Raw genomic sequence first — 19,064 nt, 5'->3', positions numbered from 1 at the left:
ATGGGGGTGAGTTGGATGCTGAGCAGCAAGGAGCAGCAAGGTCTTCCAGGGCAGGAAAAGATGGGGAGGAGGTGTTTCTGGATGGGGGAGGTTCAGGCTTGGGAGGGAGCAGGGATGGCAGCAAAGGCCGCCGCCAAATCCTATCCCCCCTCCTGCGCCTGAAAGCTCTACACAGGCTACTCAAATCTGCACCAGTGATTGAGCTCCAAGTAGCCCCATAGGGCTGCCTGGTCATGACACTGGTCCTGATGTTCCCTTACCCCATGGAGACCTCCAGCTGCCTCTTTGGCTCTGTGGGATACAGCGGTGGCCATTTCAACACCACTGTCCTGCAGCGCTGGCAACCAAGACAGGATTGGGCTGTCACTATGTATACCTGGGCAGCTATTGTATAGTTAAAGTCATCTGACAACAATGAGAGGCAGCAGCAAATGCTTCTGGGAAGAATATACAAGCTTTTCAGGCTTCTGTCAAACACACATTTCCTCCTGTGACTGATGCCGCCAGGAGATGAAAATATTCCAGCAAGTACAGATAGCTATAGCCACACGGTTCCCATTAGTATTAATAGAAACAGTGTACCTAAATTCTCACATGCTGTTTTAAAAAGCAATGCCATTGTGTGTAACATTTGAGAATGAACCGGAGAAGATGGGAGAGAGCATCTATTTGATAATGGACTGGGGGCGGGGAAGTGATCCAGTGGTGAGATCTAGAGAGAGAGAGAGAGAAGGAAGTAGGGATTATGCAGCAGGAAAGATAATTATTAATGCTCAGAATTGCCCACCCAGGCACCACCAAAAAGTAACAATTGAGCAAAACTGTTTTATCCCTTGGTGGGTGATTATAATAAAGATAATTCCTGTGATTGTGTAACCCTCCCGCTGGACAATCTTGTCAAACACCTTTTATTCATATAAAGAGTTGCTTTATTTAATTCATTTCTGCAAGTGAAGCATCAGCTGTATATTACGAAAATGACATACATCCCTCTCTCTTCTGTCAGACGCAAGAGCTCTGTAGCATCTCACCACAGCATCATTTTTGTAAAGGTCCTTTCCAGATATAGCTGCCTTTTGTCATTTAAGATAACAATATGTTAAGCTCCATCATAACTTTTTTTAAAAAACTGCAAATAGATCCAAATCTGACTGAAATGAAAGAATGGTAAAGAGAGAGACTATCTGTGTTCCCAGCATGTCATGACTGACAGCTCAATTGTACAAAACTTCCAGAATTTTGTAAAGTGCTGATAAAAATATTGTTCGGTTGTCATTAGTTTCAGTGAAGGAATAAATGTTGCCAGGAACTGTCCATTTTGAATTGGTAAATTGTCACATCAGTTCTGATAGGACTGCCGTGGTCATACAACTATTAAAGAGCGCTACTGGGAGAGGAAAATCATAACCATCAGGGCTTTTAATGAATACATTGTAGCAGGTTAGCAGTCAAAAATTCTAGCTGAGCAGATCTCTTGCAGCTCTCTGTGTTAAGCTAAGAAATCAGGAAGCCAGCTGGCATTAAACTCTCCTTAATATGTACTAGGGATCCAGACTTTTGTTAAACAAATCACCAACTGATTATCCACCAAACAGAGAAATGCATCCCTGGATGAGAAACTCCCTTTTTGCTTGATAGGTTGTCATGGTAGTGGGTCTGAGGTGAGATTGTAAGTGACCCATCCCCCCCATGTGCAGCTTTTTAAACCCTTCTGTGCTGAGCTGCAGCTGCCAGAATTCCCTCTTCTATACGGTGGTTAAAGGTGTAGGCACTCAGTCCTACTTTGTATCTGGTCATCCTGTGCACATGGTTCGTTCACTCCTTTTGTCCTCACAACAACCCTGCGAGGTAGGTGAGGCTGAGAAATCGTGACTGGCCCAAGGTCACCCAGGAAGCTTCATGGCTGAGCAGAATTTGAACCTGCAACTTCCAGATTGAAGTCCAACTTCCAAATCACTACCATCCTGGCTCTGTGTTGGATGCCTCCTGTGATCTTTATATACAAGGAAAGCAGATCGCATGTTAACTCTGTGCCTCTGGAATTTCATACCACTCAGGGAAGTGGGGCTTGACCACATAACAAAATCTGGTTTGTATTCAGACAAAAGCAATCTGAAGTGTAGACATTTTGATGGAAATGTACCGATAATGCTGGTACACTGTTTGGGAATTGGCATGAGGTGACTTCCCCTCTTTGCATAATAACACAAGCCTTTGGATGCATTCCCCGTTTGCAGTATTGCATATTATGGTGTCTTAAGAAATCCAGTTTTTATTTTTTTATTTTAATATGTTAAATAAAATTATACAAGAATCTTTTCAGGAGGTTAATTAGGCATGAGAATATTGAAGAGAAAAGTCACTGACCACGGTCACAGGATTCAGTCTTATAGTTCCTGCAGGATCTTTCCCATCCTTTCTCCACCTCCCGTCTCCCCATCATGCCTCCTCCCTGCTCTCTCTCCACCCCCTGCCGGCCTCCCTGCTCCCTAGAATGCCTCCTCCCCACCTCTTCTCCCGGTGCCACGGCGGTTCGGGCTAGCACGGGCGGTAGCCCGGCGGTGAGGCTTGTTTGTGACAGTGCATGGCAGCACGAAGCCCAGGATTTAGCTCTGATATGCCTATAATATGATATGCATATGCCTATAATATAATCTGATATGCTGGATATGCATATGATATCATAATATTATATGATATGCATATGCCTATAATATAATCTGATATGCCTGGGCAGCTCCAAGCCCAGGATTTAGCTCTGATATGCCTATATGTTAGCTTTTTTTTTTTTTTTTTTTTAAAGATACAGCTACAATCCTAGGCAGTATTTCCTTATAATCCCCCTTAGAATTCAGTGCAGGTTACTTCTCAGCAATCATGCACAGAATTGAAAGGCAAATTGAGTGACTTGCCTGCCAGAATAAAAAAACCATCAATAGATTCCACCAAGTTTGAAGCAGTCATAATTCAAACACTGAAATAAATGGCGCATTCAAAACCCAACACCAAATTTCAAATTAGAAATGTTGTATGCAGAAGTCAAATAGCAAATTTAAATTATTTGTGAATATTAATTTCTGTTCTTAAATGTGGTCATTTGGAAGCCAGTCATCAATATTCAGTAGATATTTTGTACACTTGATGGCGGTGAGATTCCTCCGACAGGCACAGTGCCTGTCGTGAAAGGCACTCTGACAGTGCGTGAGTCGCTGCGCTGCTCACAGTGCAGGCAGAAAGGCCTCTGCTGTCCTACCCCCGCTATCCAGGAAGTCCCCACTCGCCGGAGCAGGTAGGATGCTGGGAGGGCAGTACTGAAGTGAGGAGGGGGCAAAACTGGGCAGGGAGTGGGGCGTAACGGGAATTTTTGCTCAAGCACCTTGTTTACACTACCGCCTATTCCTCCACCCAAAAAAGCTATTGCAGGACATGTAGATGGAACTCCATGGAACATGTAGTGTGACCCTTACATAACATACAATTGCAGCATGAAGCACACTTACAGTATTTTTAATTGTGGGTCATAAGAACATAAGAACAGCCCCACTGGATCAGGCCATAGGCCCATCTAGTCCAGCTTCCTGTATCTCACAGTGGCCCACCAAATGCCCCAGGGAGCACACCAGATAACAAGAGACCTCATCCTGGTGCCCTCCCTTGCATCTGGCATTCTGACATAGCCCATTTCTAAAATCAGGAGGTTGCGCATACACATCATGGTTTGTACCCCGTAATGGATTTTTCCTCCAGAAACTTGTCCAATCCCCTTTTAAAGACGTGTCTAGGCGTCTAGCACCACATCCTGTGGCAAAGAGTTCCACAGACCGACCACACGCTGAGTAAAGAAATATTTTCTTTTGTCTGTCCTAACCCGCCCAACACTCAATTTTAGTGGATGTCCCCTGTGGGTCAGTCCTCAGAACAAACACTTGGTATTTCATGGTCACACTCTAGTTTTGTTGTGGTTGGATCCCTTTTCTGAAGTTTAATTTGCACGATTTATTACGCTAGAGTACAAAAACATTTTTGTTATTCCAAAGATACAGTTCTCTTCTCCTTAAATTGCATCTACATTTCCTGTGAAATTCTGTGGCATCCATAGGGCACTAAGAAAAGGGGAAGTCAAATTTGCATGCTGTTTTCCTAAATGGAGCTGCCAAGCATTGTATTCATGTGCAAGAAAACCAAGTTGGCAAAAGTGTGCCTCTGGAACACTTAGCTGGCAAGGCCAGAGGCATGGTCCCCTTGGAAATGTTCCCAAGTATCTTTTCACAAACACCAAAATACGCTCCCTTTGGGAGTTCTAAAATGGGAACTTAGTAAAGCATTTCCCCCCCTTTCTTTAAACAAACAAAAAAAAAGTTACTACGGACAGTGGCATTTCTAGTGGCAGTTTTGTCCTGTAGGACTTTTGGGTTCTATATTTCAGTATTATGAAACTATTACATATAACCATATTTTATATTAAACAATAATTCTGTGTGTTCATAGAGAGAGTAAAGCAAAAGTGTATGTATTTAATAATACGTGACATTTATACAGCATGTTCTGAGTATGCCAATCATTTCATATGTATTAACCTGATGTTGACTTTACAGTAATAGTCCTATAAAGTAAATGCTGTAATCCCTTTAATGCAGCTGGGACTCAGAAGCAGTAACTTGCCCAAGGTCACCTAGTAAGTTCATGACAGTGGTTAGATTTGAACCAGAGAATGTCTCAAGCACAACTCAGGCTACAATTCAATGTACATTCACCTGAGACAAAAGCCATTTGAACTCAATAGGGCATACTTCTGAGTAGACATGCACAGACTTGTCAGTCTCTTATCCCCTACAATTCACCAGCTCTCTGTGACTTTAATTCATAGATAGAATTTGGTGCACATTTTGTGTGATTTTAGAAGATTCCAGAACATGATAAAGGATTACTAGTTTCTCCAAGAATGTGTCCAGCATGAACTGATCCATCCCGAAGGCAACTACAGTGTATTCTTCAGAATAAATTACTTCAGTTTTTGTTTTTTTTTTTATTTCATCTTCCACTGTACCCAACAACTTATTTTTCAGTATTCGGCTTGTAAAATTCTGCCTGCTGTTAACAGATTTCCAACCCCTTCTGGTTTTTTTTGTTTCGTGACATCCAAATGTTCAGATAACCCAGAGTTATGAATGGTGTTAAAGTTGTTTCATAATCAGTAATGAAGTTATTTTTTTTCAAACAGTATTGTTTCTTTATAGAACTACATATTGTACTGTTCCATCGTGTATTTGCGTAAAACTTGCCCCATCTATATTATACTATCAACATCTGTTGAAAACGTTTCCATGCATTTTAACAATTGTGTTTGGCTATTGAAATCACACGGTATAGAAATTTTCTTCCAGAGTTGGATCCAATGAGTATCTTGGTCTGACTCTACAAATGTAAACTCTGCAACATTTCTGATAGTGGTAACTTCAATTTTCTTTCTCAGGTGCTCTTATAGTCTCTGTTATTTGGTTTGCTATCTTTCAGTATTGCATTTATTCTTTTCATAGACATTCCTAGTAGATTTTAAAAGAAATCAAACATTTCTGAAATGTCAAATTTTGAGTTTTATTTGAAATAGGATCTTCTTATGACTTGAAAGAAGTAAATTTTCCTGTGAGCAGTGGATATGTAATTGCCTGAAACAGCTTCGGAGTCTGGTGTTGTATTTGATTCAGCTCTGCTTTTTGATATGTAGGCTGCCACAGTAGTAAAGAGCAAATTTTTATCACCTGCATTTACTATGCAGGCTCTACCATAGGGGACCTGGCAATGCTAATCTATACTTCTGTAACCTTCAAGCTTGACTACTGTATTTTATCTTGTGCTGCTCATGAAGACAACTGGGGGATTTTGGTCAATGCAAAATACTGCTGCTCATCTCTGGATAGATGTGAGAAAGCACAAATAGAATCAGGATACAATCTTGGGCTGGAAATGTGGTCTGGAGGTTAAGCCATTGAAGTTAAGTGGGAGTAACCCTGGCCATGATTTGCTGATAACCTGATATTTGCTGATATCAGGCCATAACCCTGATAAGCTGTTGTGAGAGAACAGAGATATGAGAAGTTGCTGTTGATCACCAGGCCATGAGAGGGTGAAGGAGTAGACTATGATAAGCTGCCACAAGGTGGATGTAGAGGTCAGATGCCAAGAATGAACAACACCTGGCTGATTTGTGGCTGCTCCTGCTAGAAGCTGGATGGCAAGCGTTGGCAAAAGAATGATGACCACACAGGACGGAAAACTTCTGGAAGTGAAGAGTAACATTAATTGTAAAAACTTCATTTGTAAAAAAAATGGGGGAGGGGGAATAGCCTGCCTATGTGAACCATAAAGCCCAAATCCTAACCAACTTTCCAGCACTGACATAGCTGTGCCAGTAGGGCCTGTGCTGCATCCTGCTGTTTGGGGGCAGTCATGGAGGCCTCCTCAAGGTAAGGGAATATTTGTTCCCTTTCCTTGGAGCTGCACTGCCCTTACCTTGCTGCTGGAAAGTTGGTTAGAATGCACCCTAAGACTGACACATTGCGAGAGTTGGTGAGAAAAACAGTATAGAAATACTGTATAATAATAATACTGCAATCTGATATAATTTTAGTGGAAATAACCCCTTTGAACATAATGAATAGGACTGTACTAGCCTGCTGATTTTATACCAATTGCACTGGCTGCCGGTTTGTTTTCTGGGTTCAATTCAAGGTGCTACTGTCTTCTAAAGCCCTTTGTAGACTGAGTATTTGAGTGAGTGCCACTCTTTATATTGTCCTCCACAGCAGCTTTTATCATCACATGCTGTGCTTTGAATTTCACCTGCTCATGAAAAAAGAGCTCACATAGCAAGAAACAGGGCCTTTAGATCAATTGCCCTGAAACTTTGGAATGACTTCCCTCTTGCCCCTGGTCCACAACTACCCTTCTTTATTTGTCTTCTAAAAGGACTGCAAAACTCATTTCTTCTGGTCAGTATATGGCACAATTGGTTAGTCTAGTGAGTTGTTTTGCTGCCTTGTTCTTTTGACTACTGTTGCTTAATTTTATCCAGTTGTCCTATTTGTGTTGTAGGCTGCCTTGAGTGTATGAAAGGTGGCTAACAAATGGTTTAATAGATACTTTTTCATAAACAAATATTAAAATTTCTTTGTTTATTGCATTGGTAGCTTCTGGTGACTAAGAAAATTACTGTATTATAATAAAAAATAGCCTTTCCTGAAAACTAGCTAGCAGGGATGTGCCAGAGTCACAACGCTGAGTCTCAAGTTGAGTTCCGAGTTCCTACCTGCCTTGACTTGAGTCACCCATGAGTCACAATGGGTGACCACTGTGACTCTCCCAGAACAGTTTTTTAAGTCATTTTGACTCGAGTCCTAGACTTTTCGAGAAGCAAGTAGAGTTGCAGAAATTCCTCCCCCCCCCCAAAGCAAGCAAGTATGAGCACAAAACAGAGCCATAAGCACACACAAAAGTGAGTCTTGAGTCTATTCAAGTCTTTTCATTTTTTGGTTAAAACCCCCGAATCCTGAGTCTGTGCCCAAATTTTTGACATGTGTGACTTGAGTCAATATGAGTTGTGAAAAACAATTTGAGTCTGAGTCATCTGAGTCATGACCTATCCCTGCTAGCTAGTACACTAGTGTTCATTTTTTTTCTCCAAAAAGGGAAGAAAAAGTGTTCGTTCCTGCTTGCCAAGGAACACTTCCACACCTAAAGAAAATATTTCTTTACTCAGCATGTGGTTGGTCATCCTTGCCACAGGGTGTGGTGATGGCATCTGGCCTGGATGCCTTTAAAAGGGGATTGGACACGTTTCTGGAGGAAAAATCCATTACGGGTTACAAGCCATGATGTGTATGTACAACCTCCTGATTTTAGAAATGGGCTATGTTAGAATGCCAGATGCAAGGGAGGGCACCAGGATGAGGTCTCTTGTTATCTGGTGTGCTCCCTGGGGCATTTGGTGGGCCGCTGTGAGGTACAGGAAGCTGGACTGGATGGGCCTATGGCCTGATCCAGTGGGGCTGTTCTTATGTTCTTACTTTCTTATAATTCATGAAACTTCTTGCTAAGCACTTTCGGCTATAACTAGTTTATTCAAATATTATTCCTATAATATTCCTATTGAACTCACTGTAGAGATGGATGTCTCCATTAAGTTCAACATGGAGCTTTAATCAGAGCTGGAGAAGATTTTAGAAACATCTAATACTTGCTTGTCCTTTGTGGTGAGCTTTACTGAATCTTCAAAGCTCATTTCTGGGCTCAAATGCAGTGAACCTAGCTGGGATTTCAACAAGGAACCCCAGTGTTCCATGGAACACAATTTGAAAAGCATTGTGCTAGAAGAAATTTCTTTTATCACATACATTCACAGCACTTGAATAAGCTTTGCTTTCAGTATTCGTGAAAAAGATCCAAATTTGGACTTTGAACCTGAGACTATTTGAAAATATTATCTTTAAGTTGAGGACTAGTTTACAATCTGAGCATGAATATTATATACACACAGGGTGGCACTGGAGGCAGTAAAGCACTTGGAGAAAGTTGTTACAGGGAGATACGTAGTGGAAGTGTTCCATTTATACATCCCTTTTTGTTCCTTAAATTAGACAGCACATGTGCACACACACAACTTTCTATATGATTGCAGGATATCAGAGATTAAACACATGAATCTGTGGCTATCATTCCTGTTTAGACCCTGAGATGTAAGCCTTTAATAAGAGACAGAACATGCCAGAAAGTTTCAGGTTCATGTGCCTTCCCTGCTGCATGTAGAACCTTGAATGCTTTTAACCAAGCTGTTGTCATTATCAGTTATCCTAATCCAACAGTGCTTTGCAGGTATGGAAGCCTCAGTGCACACTTGGTGGTCATATGAAGCAGCCTTATACTGAACCAGACCATTAGGCTACTGAGCCCAGTACTGACTGACAGTTGTTGCCAACACATGCACATTTACCTATGCATATGGAAACACAGTCTGGACCAGAATTAAGGTCAAATAGGGGGATTTACATTCAGTCACCAGAGAAGCCAGAGTGCAGTGAATGGCTGTTCTGGAGCCATATTGTTCAGATAGTGGAGTGAACAACCTCAAAAGCTTCTAATGAGGTTAACAGTAACTCCAGGACAGAGTTTTCTGAAAAGGGTATATATTTATTGAAAGGTATAAGAAAACAAGGAAAAGGTAATGCTTACTTGTAAGATTAGTTACATAGAGGTTGATGTGGGCAAATGATAATTGAAAATAGTTCCATTTGGACATGCACAGGTTAAAGTGCAAGGAGGTGAGAGAGAGAGGGAAGGGGTCAGGCTGCCAGCTGGGCTGAATTTTTTACAAGATGGTCCAGTGGGAGTGAAGGAGAAGATTAAAACAGGCACTGGGGGATAGAGGCTTTCAGAAAGAATGGGAAATGCTTTCAGCTCTCATAGGAAGAGAGAGGTCACGTATCCGCAAGCCCCAATCCTAGCCACCACCCATCCCCCCTAAAAACTTCCACACTGCATCCTGGGGGGGGGGGAATGTGACCTGAAGGCAAATGGGAGGTAAGTAAAAGTATCTTTTACTTACCCCCATGGAAGCCCTGGGACTGCCTGTGGGTCTCCTTGGACCTGTGCCACCTATTTTGGTAGTTTATGTCCAAGGAGGGAAAGGGGGCAGGGAGATTGTCAAAAGAGGAGATAAAATCTGGTGTGTGTCATGCTGCTAAATGCAACCCCTTCTCCCCACCCTGTGGCTCCTCCTCTGAAACAACTGGTTCCACCCCCTTCCTGCCCATGATCTGCCCTTTGCCTGCTTACCTGTAGGTTGCTGGCTATAGTGGTGGCCTGCCACCATTTGCAGCAGTGACTCCAAAATGATAGCTGGTGGCATATTGTCTGTGCTGTTGAATGGTCGGTTACAACATTGAAGATCTGTTCTGCTGTTGTATTGAGTCTGATTAGACTGGCTATGAGTCTGATTAGTTGGCTATCTGCCAGGTAGTTTTGTATGATATCCTTCTGCAAAGTAAGGCCAAGCTGCATTGCTTCAGATCTCAGGGAGAAAGGAAAAATGCAGCCAAATAGATGTCCCCTAGTTGGCAGGAAGGCTGGAAGGCAACCATGGCTGAAGGATTTCAGTGGGGAGAAATCTCTCAGAAATTGACAGAGTGGAAGTCTTTGTTGGAGTCTTTATATAGATTATGAAAACATGTAGAGTGGGCATCTTCAGTGGGGAAGAAAACCATTGAAATTCTGCTCCCAGAGCAGGGGTAGTTATATGACTTTGGAATACAAAGACATTCCTGGGTGAACAATAATATCTGGAACATCTCCTGGGTGGGCAGTCAGGAATTTCCTGAGCTTGATTGAATGCAGATGTGTCCTTCAAGGAGGGCACAAAGGCTTAATTGCACCCCAGGCAGAATGGTTCCAAAGGGAAAAAGTTATGGTAGAGTGTGGCTGTACCCATGCTTAGGTCATTGATGAGAGAGACATTCAGGTGAGGTAGTTTGAAAGGACTGTCCAGATGGTCTGGCCACTGAGCAGTGAAGCTTAATTTATTAAGCAGGAAAGCTTGTGCTTACAAGTAAGATTACACCAAGGCGGGGAACCCAAATTTATAAGACCTAGAGCAGCAGTCTCCAAACTACAGGACCTCTGTGTTATGGAGAAGCTTTCCCTGTCATGAGCGGAGCTTACCGTTCTGTGTGGTGCCACCTTATGTTTCATTCCAATCTGCACATCCCTGATCTTGTCTGATCTCGGAAGCTAAGCAGGATCAGGCCTGGTTAGTACTTGGATGGGAGACCGCCTGGGAATACCAGGTGCTGTAGGCCTATACCATAGTCTTTCGAGACTGAAGGTTGCCAACCATTTTTCTTGCAGTCACTTTGGCCAAAGTGACTTTGGTCACTTTTTTCGCCTGGAAATTCAGGCACAGAGCCTGGGTAGTGAGTAGAGATGGGTAGTGGAAGCGGCTGCCAGGCGTGACTTTTTGAGATCTGATTGAATGATAAGACAGCACCATACAGAACAGAAAGCTGTGCTCATGACAGGAAAAGTGTTTTGCAGGTGCCCAACATGCCTGATCTCGTCAGCTAAGCAGGGTCAGGCCTGGTTAGTACTTGGATGGGAGACCGCCTGGGAATACTGGGTTGTTGTTGGCATCCTTCAGTCTCGGAAGACCATGGTGTCATGCTCTGAGTGGTGGTTCTGGAACAGAGTGTCCTCTCCAGTGCGCGAAGCCTGGGTAAAGTAGGTATGGAGGATAGGCTGTTACCCATGCAGCAAATCCCCCCTCTCCACGTCGCTGAAATGGTCCAATGGAAAGGCAGAGGCCAATACAGTTGGTTCCAGTGATGTCGCAGGAGTTGCCAGAACGTGACTGTGTTCAGCCATGAACTGCCTCAGGGACTCCGGCTCCGGATTTTGCCTCGAGGTTGACTCCTGAAGCCTTTTCCATAACTGGATGTAGCCACAAGGCAGTGGAGGTTTGGGATCAGAGTTTTCCTTCTCTCAGATGAGCTGCCTTCCCAGGCTGATGAGTCCCATCTATTGTAGGCTTATACCATAGTCTTTCGAGACTGAAGGTTGCCAACCAACCAGTCTGGCCCATGGGCTGGGGTTGGTGGCTGCTGACCTAGAGCAGGGGTGGGCAAACTTTCAACTTTAGGGATCCTGGACCTTTAACAATCATGTGGGAGAGAGAATTTCAGCAGGCGTAGCTTGTCATCTGTGAAACTGAACTAGATGGGCCTTTGGCCTGAACCAGCAGGGCTCTTCTTATGGGATTTACCTTGTTGTTGTTTGATAACAATAATGTTTATTTACTAATATTATTAAGTAAATAAGAAATACTTATTAATAATACATGTTTAAAGTCTATATTTAAGTAATGATGTACTTAAAAATTTTTTAATTAATACACATTGATGACTCCTTTTATTTTTCAAAACTATTAATTTTGTACCACATTCCTCCTAAAGTTAATTTTCCTTTTCAAAACACGTTCCCTCTCTGTCATCTCCAATGTATTTATTATTTATTTATTTAAATTTATTTCCTGGCCCTCAACACTATTTTGAATATCCTAAGTGGCTCTTGTCCTGTAAAGCTTGGAAACTCCTGTTCTAGATTGAAAGCACATGCAGCATGGACTGGTGGCTGCTCCCATGGGAGCAAGGGCCTTTCCATTTCATTTGGTGTAGGACAGCCCTGTGTATGAATTCTTAAGAGCTCATGGATCTGCCTTGGTCATGAAGTAACTGTGGAGTGCCTCTGTTTGCCACTGGCAGATCTACCACTGATTTTAATGGGATAATGAAGGGAACACCCTCCCTCCTGCGCTTGTGTGCTTTGGTTGGAGCTTCATCTGCTATAACAACATAAGAACATAAGAACAGCCCCACTGGATCAGGCCATAGGCCCATCTAGTCCAGCTTCCTGTATCTCACAGCGGCCCACCAAATGCCCCAGGGAGCACAGCAGATAACAAGAGACCTCATCCTGGTGCCCTCCCTTGCATCTGGCATTCTGACATAACCCATTTCTAAAATCAGGAGGTTGCGCATACACATCATGGCTTGTACCCCATAATGGATTTTTCCTCCAGAAACTTGTCCAATCCCCTTTTAAAGGCGTCTAGGCTAGACGCCAGCACCACATCCTGTGGCAAGGAGTTCCACAGACCGACCACACACTGAGTAAAGAAATATTTTCTTTTGTCTGTCCTAACCCGCCCAACACTCAATTTTAGTGGATGTCCCCTGGTTCTGATATTATGTGAGAGTGTAAAGAGCATCTCCCTATCCACTCTGTCCATCCCCTGCATAATTTTGTATGTCTCAATCATGTCCCCCCTCAGGCGTCTCTTTTCTAGGCTGAAGAGGCCCAAACGCCGTAGCCTTTCCTCATAAGGAAGGTGCCCCAGCCCTGTAATCATCTTAGTCGCTCTCTTTTGCACCTTTTCCATTTCCACTATGTCTACCAACAAGCAGTTGGTAGGAACTACTGTGCGCATATGGGGTTCTGAATGGTGGCCAATGTATTTTACCTAGCTGCTGTCTTAAAATAGAGCCTCATCCTTCATATGACATTTTACTGTAGCTCCGCTTGGTTTAAAAACTGAAAGTTTCTGTCTTTCATTACTAATAAGAAGGGAAAAGCTGAATTTCAAAATACATCTGCAGAAAAATATGTCTTGAGGCAGAAAACAGCTCCAAGTGTTTTAATCAGAGGAACATCTATTATTACACATTAGAAAAATACATGTTCCCAAGCCATAGTTATGTATATTTAGCTAAAGCTGTTTCAGTATTATTCTAATGCCTCTCATACAGGCTCTTATGATTTGCATTTCTTTTTAAATAATTCCTAAAGTTACTTCTAAGACCTGTGCAGATTTAATTCATTATTGCAGCCTGCCATTTCCTAACTATTGTATAGTCTATTCCTTGTTGCAGTAGTCAAAACGGGATTCCATATCTATGTTAATTTTTTTAAAGTACTAAGTCCCTGTTTTGAGAGGTAGCAAGGAGAGGTTTTTCCCCCCCCCCCAAACAAAAAACTTAAATGGTAATACCATAAAATAAAATATATTATTATGTATTTGTGAAGAATTAAATACAGGTTGTGCCTCGTTATCCACTGGGGGGTATCCAAAACCCTCAGTGGATTAAAAAAAAAATCAGTGGATACTAAATCAGTAGAAAAATAGCTTTAAAGACCCACTTTCATGTTTCTTGCTCCTCCTTTTCACCCCAGAATGCATTGACACAGATGCTATACCACATTCAGAGACTAGAGGGGGTGAATAATGAAATCTAATGGAATGAAATTATGGCTGAATGTGGTATCATGTCTATACTGATGCATTCTGAAGTGACAACGGAGGTCAAGAAACCCAGAAGTGGGTCTTTAAAGCTATCTGTAACCCCAAGAAGCTTGCAGTCAGTGTGGTTTAACAGCATGGAGGTAGAAAATGGAATTTTGGCACTTGTTTCCCTTGTTACTAGGCATTTAAAGGTGGACCCTAGTATCAGTGCTGAGTCTAATTAGTGGATGCCAAATCAGTGGATAAAGAGGCACAACCTATATAGAGTAAGGCTGTAACCCAATAAGTGTTGACTTTACATTTTGAGTTCATCTGCTCTCCAATGAGCTCAGAGTACCATACATATTTCTCTTCCTCTGCCCCTTGAAGCAGGAGAAGCAGTGGAGAAGAGGGAGCTCATGAAAGGCAGTGCCCCTCACCAATTGCTGCCTGAGGCAAAAGCTGCAGTGACTTTATGGATTGGCGGGCCCTGGTTTTTGTATACGAGTAAAGAATTTTAAACCAAGTTAAAGATTAGCATGTACATTCCAAGACTAGCCCAGACATTGGAAAATACTGCATGAAGGACTGTCACTCTCTGCCCATCTATGAATATCTGTCCAAGACAAGGGCATTACTCAAGTAAAAGCATCAACCTAGAAGGCCAACTAATCCCATGAACTAATTATTGGATTATATGGGGATTTTTTTTTCTCCAGTACACAGGAAACAAACATGTCCTTCTACCGTCTTTCCTTTTGCGTGGGGCAATTGAAGCAAAACTACCTTTGGTTTTGTTTTGTTTTTTTTGGGGGGGGGGAAATACTCTTTCTTATGACTTGTAATACTGCTGTGTAGTTCTTGGTGCTGAGCAATCTTTCCCCCCTCCTTTTGCTTATATTGGCAACCTTCATTCTTGAAAGACTATGGTATCGCGCTCTGAAAGGTGGTTCTGGCACAGCGTCTAGTGTGGCTGAAAAGACCAATCCGGGAGTGACAATCCCTTCCACACCAGGAGCAAGTGCAGTCTGTCCCTGGTCTGTCTCCCTGGCTATGGGCCTTCTTTCTTTGCCTCTTTGCCTCACACTGTTGGCCAAGTGTCTCTTCAAACTGGGAAAGGCCATGCTGCACAGCCTGCCTCCAAGCAGGCCTCTCAGAGGCCAGGGTTTCCCACTTGTTGAGGTCCATTCCTAAGGCCTTCAGATCCCTCTTGCAGATGTCCTTGTATTGCAGCTGTGGTCTACCTGTAGGGCACTTTCCTTGCACGAGTTCTCCATAGAGGAGATCCTTTGGGATCCGCCCATCATCCATTCTCACGACATGACCGAGCCAACGCAGGCGTCTCTGTTTCAGCAGTGCATTCATGCTAGGGATTCCAGCACGTTCCAGGACTGTGTTGTTTGGAACTTTGTCCTGCCAGGTGATGCCGAGAATGCGTCGGAGGCAGCGCATGTGGAAAGCGTTCAGTTTCCTCTCCTGTTGTGAGTGGAGAGTCCATGACTCGCTGCAGTACAGAAGCGTACTCAGGACGCAAGCTCTGTAGACCTGGATCTTGGTATGTTCCGTCAGCTTCTTGTTGGACCAGACTCTCTTTGTGAGTCTGGAAAACGTGGTAGCTGCTTTACCGATGCGTTTGTTTAGCTCGGTATCGAGAGAAAGAGTGTCGGATATCGTTGAGCCAAGGTACACAAAGTCATGGACAACCTCCAGTTCATGCGCAGAGATTGTAATGCAGGGAGGTGAGTCCACATCCTGAACCATGACCTGTGTTTTCTTTAAGCTGATTGTCAGTCCAAAATCTTGGCAGGCCTTGCTAAAACGATCCATGAGCTGCTGGAGATCTTTGGCAGAGTGGGCAGTGACAGCTGCATCGTCGGCAAAGAGAAAGTCACGCAGACATTTCAGCTGGACTTTGGACTTTGCTCTCAGTCTGGAGAGGTTGAAGAGCTTTCCGTCAGATCTGGTCCGGAGATAGATGCCTTCTGTTGCAGTTCCAAAGGCCTGCTTCAGCATGACAGTGAAGAAAATCCCAAACAAGGTTGGTGCAAGAACACAGCCTTGCTTCACTCCGCTTCAGATGTCAAAGGGGTCTAATGTGGAGCCATTGAAGACAACAGTGCCCTTCATGTCCTTGTGGAAAGATCTGATGATGCTGAGGAGCCTGGGTGGACATCCGATCTTGGGGAGAATCTTGAAGAGGCCGTCCCTGCTGACCAGGTCGAAAGCCTTCGTGAGATCTATGAAGGCTATAAAGAGTGGCTGTCGTTGTTCCCTGCATTTCTCCTGCAGTTGTCTAAGGGAGAATACCATATCAGTGGTGGACCTGTTGGCTCGGAATCCGCACTGCGATTCTGGATAGACACTCTCTGCAAGTACCTGCAGCCTCTTTAGTGCAACTCGGGCAAACAACTTTCCTACAACGCTAAGGAGAGAGATGCCACGGTAGTTGTTGCAGTCACCCCTGTCACCTTTGTTCTTGTACAGCGTGATGATGTTTGCATCCCTCATGTCTTGAGGTACTCCACCTTCTCTCCAGCAGAGACAAAGGATTTCATGCAGCTCAGTGACGATGATCTCTTTGCAGCACTTTAGGACTTCAGCAGGGATGCTGTCTTTTCCAGGTGCCTTGCCAAAGGCAAGGGAGTCCAGGGCCACATGAAGTTCTTCTAGGGTTGGTTCACTGTCAAGCTCCTCCAACACAGGCAGACACTCAATGTTGTTCAGCGCTTCTTCGGTGACTACATTTTCTCTGGAATATAGCTCAGAGTAGTGCTGCACCCAGCATTCCATCTGCTGCGCCCGATCCTGGATAACCTCGCCTGCTGCAGACTTCAGAGGGGCAATTTTCTTCTGTGTTGGACCTAGGGCCTGCTTGATACCATCATACATCCCCTTGATGTTGCCGGTGTCAGCTGCTATCTGTATCTGGGAACAGAGCTGGAGCCAGTAGTCGTTAGCACATCTCCTGGCAGTCTGCTGGACTTTGCTGCGAGCAGCTCAGAGGACCTGCAGGTTGCGCTCACTGGGACAGGCCTTGTATGCTGCTTGAGCTCTCCTCTTTTCCTCAATGACTGGTGTCAGCTCCTCAGAGTGGGCTTCAAACCAGTCTGCCGTCTTGTTGGTCCTCTTGCCGAATATGGACAAGGCGGTGTTGTAAACGGTATTCTTGAAATGTTCCCATCTGTTGGATGTGTTTGCATCGGCCGGGCCTGGAAGAGATTCCTCAAGTGCTTGTGCAAATTCCTCCACTTTTCTCTGATCCCGGATCTTGCTGGTATCAATGCGAGGTCTTCCTTCCTTTTTCGTGTGATACAGTCGCTTTGTTTGCAGTTTCACTCTGCTGCACACCAGGGAGTGGTCAGTGTCGCAGGCAGCACCGTGATAACTGCGTGTGATCTTGATGCTGGGAAGGCTGGAGCGTCTGGAAAGAATCAGGTCGAGCTGGTGCCAGTGCTTTGATCTTGGGTGTCTCCAAGAGACTCTATGTTGGGGCTTCGTGTTGAAGAATGTGTTGCTGACACAGAGACCGTGATGACAGCAAAACTCTAGCAGGCGTTGGCCATTTTCGTTCATCTTCCCAGTGCCGAACTGACCTAAGCAAGTGGGCCACGAACTGTTATCAGCACCAACTCTAGCATTGAAATCGTCGAGGATGAACAATAGCTCTTTTACAGGGATCTTCTTGATAGTGGTGGCCAGATCATCGTAGAATTTGTCTTTGGCTTCTGCTGGAGACGACAGAGTTGGTGCATAAGCACTGATGAGTGTGACAGGTCCTGCTGATGACTGGAGCTGCAGGGACAAAGTTCTTTCACTTCCCACAGTAGGTGGAATGATGGATTCCAGCAGGGTATTTCTGACTGCAAAGCCAACACCATGTTCCCTGGTTTCGTTTGGTGGTTTTCCCTGCCAGAAAAATGAGAAATTTATGTCCTTGACAGATCCGGAATCTGGCAGCCTTGTCTCTTGAAGGGCGACGATGTCCATCTGCAGTCTGCTCAGCTCCATGTCGATGACAGCTGTTTTGCGTGCATCGTCTATTTCTTGCAGGTCATCAGAGAAGCCAGGTGTCATTGTCCTTATGTTCCAGGTGCCCAGTTTTAGGGCAGGAGTTTTCTGTTTTCTGTTGCATGGTGCAGAGTTGTCGATCCGCTTGTCGGTTTTCACCCTAAACCCCATGCACCCCATGAGGTTAACGGACTGTGGCGAGGCAACACCTTACTGGCTGGGGACTGCCCAGCTTAAGGCGGGCGGTAGCTGCCCAATGAGATGCAATGATCTCTCCCACCGTCGGAAGCGGCCCCTGGCGTCACGCTCTACGCCAATCGAACGAAGACTTATAACCAGTAAACTGCTGCTTCCCGTGTTGTGCTGACGCCGTATGGCGAAGTTGGAGTGTCCTCTCCAGTGCACGAAGCCTGGGTAAAGAAGGCATGGAGGATAGGCTGTTACCCATGCAACAAATCCCCCCTCTCCACGTCGCTGGAATGGTCCAATGGGAAGGCAGAAGCCAATACGGTTGGTTCTAGCGGTGTCGCAGGAGTTACCAGAACGGGACTGTGTTCAGTCATGAACTGCCTCAGGGACTCCAGCTCCTGATTTTGCCTCGAGGTTGACTCCTGAAGCCTTTTCCATAACTGGATGTAGCCACAAGGCAGTGGAGGTTTGGGATCAGAGTTTTCCTTCTCTCAGATGAGCTGCCTTCCCAGGCTGACCAGTCCCATCTACCCGGCAGCTGTTTAGTCTCCTCTTATGGCACATACAGACAAACTGAGGGCCTGTTCTTATCCCCAGCCCCTGGGGGATGACACAGGAGTGGAGGGGCAGAAAGGAAGATTGTGGAAGCAGGGATGGGGCTAATGGAAGATTGCAGAGAGAGAGGGAGCAGGGGTGGGCCTAATGGACGATTGCAGAGAGAGGGAGCAGAGATGGGGCTAATGGACAATTGCAGAGAGAGGAAGCAGGGGTGGGGCTAATGGAGGATTGCAGAGACAATCCTTTTGCTACACACTGTGATTAATCCTTTTTAGGCCTTGAGACTCACAACCTTGAATAGTTTTCCAAATCACATCCATTTGTTAGCTAATGTTTAGATTGTCTTCTAAGCCTATTTCATGGCTGTGGACTACAGCTGGTGAGAAGATTCATCCGCATGTGAAGCGTGGCAGAATCATCCATTTGCTATTGTAAATTAAGGCTGTGTGTGCAAGAATTACACCCCAATTTTCTTCCCCATTAATCA

General features: G+C 44.4%; 1 protein-coding gene and 1 pseudogene across 2 annotated transcripts in view; both read left to right on the top strand.

Annotated features, from left to right (window-relative positions):
* Window positions 1-19,064, top strand: part of BRINP3 (BMP/retinoic acid inducible neural specific 3) — a 259,826-nt gene that overhangs the window by 136,463 nt on the left and 104,299 nt on the right. The window lies entirely within an intron of this gene.
* On the top strand, window positions 10,728-10,847 carry LOC136650274 (5S ribosomal RNA; annotated as a pseudogene).

The sequence above is a fragment of the Tiliqua scincoides genome, chromosome 4 (assembly GCF_035046505.1).
Source record: "Tiliqua scincoides isolate rTilSci1 chromosome 4, rTilSci1.hap2, whole genome shotgun sequence".
NCBI lineage: Eukaryota > Metazoa > Chordata > Lepidosauria > Squamata > Scincidae > Tiliqua > Tiliqua scincoides.
Note: the sequence above shows the minus strand (reverse complement) of the source record. Positions and strands in the feature narration are given on the sequence as shown.